The sequence below is a fragment of the Schistocerca piceifrons genome, chromosome 3 (genome assembly GCF_021461385.2).
Source record: "Schistocerca piceifrons isolate TAMUIC-IGC-003096 chromosome 3, iqSchPice1.1, whole genome shotgun sequence".
NCBI classification, from domain to species: domain Eukaryota; kingdom Metazoa; phylum Arthropoda; class Insecta; order Orthoptera; family Acrididae; genus Schistocerca; species Schistocerca piceifrons.
In genome coordinates this window covers 509,470,519-509,472,641 of record NC_060140.1, presented here as the reverse complement: position 1 = coordinate 509,472,641, position 2,123 = coordinate 509,470,519, and the positions used below count along the sequence as shown (strand labels likewise).

The 2,123-nt window shown below is 47.7% G+C and overlaps 1 pseudogene; it reads right to left on the bottom strand.

Moving 5' to 3' along the window:
- Positions 1 to 525: 525 nt before the first annotated feature.
- LOC124790176 lies at positions 526 to 643 on the bottom strand (annotated as a pseudogene).
- Positions 644 to 2,123: the final 1,480 nt, after the last annotated feature.

The window sequence follows — 2,123 nt, the reverse complement described above, 5'->3', positions numbered from 1 at the left end:
CGCTGCCGGGGCCTTACGTAACGTAGCGCTCCCACGCTCCGACACCCGACGCGCCAGCATGCGAACGCGCCGAGTTCGTCACGTTCCCGTAAGGAGCGAGTTCTCATTTTACATGAGTACTACTGCTGTTCTCGAACCGTGGCAGAACTGAACTTCCCCCAGTAAGACGGAAACTAAAGTCAATACACCCCTCACCCCCCAACCAAACGTGGGTCCAAAAAGTTTGTTGCTGGAGAACGGATTAATAAATAATTGGAGAGGTGCGAGTAAGACTCGCGCACTGAGGGTTCCGTACAAACTTAATATGAACATACTTTCACAAATGCACTACGTCTTCAGGCCACAAGTGGCCCATCGGGACCATCCGACCGCCGTGTCATTCTCATTGAGGATGCGGATAGGAGGGGCGTGTGGTCAGCACACCACTCTCCCAGTCGTTACGATGGTTTTCTTTGACCGGAGCCGCTACTATTCAGTCGAGTAGCTCCTCAATTGGCATCACGAGGCTTAGTGCACCCCGAAAAATGGCAACAGCGCATGGCGGCCTGGATGGTCACCCAGCCAAGTGCTGGCCTCACCCGACAGCGCTTAACTTCGGTGATCTCACGGGAACCGGTGTATCCACTACGGCAAGGCCGTTGCCAATATGTACATACTTAATATGTACATTTTTGTTATCAGAGTGTTCGGAAATTCCGTTACAGACTTTTTAAGGCCTCTAGAAGGGAGTCAATGCATAATATTTTGAATAGGAACCCATGTCCGGAAACGTCATCCAACGCCGCTACAGGGCGTCGAAGTCATAGGCTCTGGGGCCCGTAAATGTGTGTATATACACTTAAACGCCAAAGAAACTGGTGTAGGCATGCGTATTCAAAAACAGAGATATGTAAGCAAGCAGAATACGCCGCTGCCGTTGGTAACGCCTATATAAGACAATAAGTCTCTGGCGCAGCTGTTAGATCGATTATTGCTGCTAGAATGGCAGGTTATCAAGATGTAAGTTAGTTTGACGTGGTGTTATAGTCGGCGCTCGATCGATGGGACACAACATCTCCGAGGTAACGATGAAGTGGAGATTTTCCCATACGACCGGTTCAAGGAGATTTTCCCATACGATCGTTTCAAGAGTGTACCGTGAATATCAGGAATTCCTGCGGCCAGAAAAAGATCATGCAAGAATAGGACCAACGACAACTGAGGAGAATCATGCAACGTGACAGAGGTGCATCCCTTTCCCAAATTGCTTCAGATTTCAGTGCTGGGCCATCAACAAGTCTGAGCATGTGAACCATTCAACGGAACATTATCGATATGGGCTTTCAAAGCCAAAGGCCCACTCGTGTACCCTTCACGACTGCATGGCACGAAGTTTTAACGCCTCGCCTGGACCCGTCAACACCAACCCTGGATTCTTGATGACTGAAACTATGTTGCCTGGTCAGACGACTCTTGTTTCAAATTGCGTCGAGTGGATGAACATGTACGGGTGTAGAGACACTCTCATGAATCCCTGGACCCTGCATACCAGCAGGAGACTGTTTAAGCTGTTGGAGGCTCTGTAATGGTGTGCAGCATGTGCAGTTGGAGTAATATGGGACCCTTGATATGTCTAGATACGAACTCTGACAGGTGACACATACATAAGCATCCTGTCTGATCACTTGCGTCCATTCATGTCAGTTGTGCATTCAGATGGATTTGCGCAATTCCAACAGGACAATGCGACATCCCAAAAGCCCATAGTTGCTATAGAGTGGCTCTCCGTGAACACTGTTCTGAGTTTAAACACTTCTGCTGGCAACCAGTCTCCCCAGATATATATATATATATTATTGAGCATATCTGGTATGCCTTTCAATGTGCTAATCAGAAGAGATCTCCACCCCCTCATACTCTTATGCATATATGAACAGTCACAAAGGATTATTGGTATCAGTTCCCTCCAGAACTTCTTCCGACAATAGTCGAGTCCATGCATGCCCATTGGGCCCTACATGATACTATGCAGGTGTGCCAGTTTCTTTGGCTCTTCAATGTACAATCACTAAGGATTCTGTTTAGTCCTTTAACGAAAGCAGACGAAGAGAGAGTCAAAGCAAATGGTAACCGTTTGAATTGAT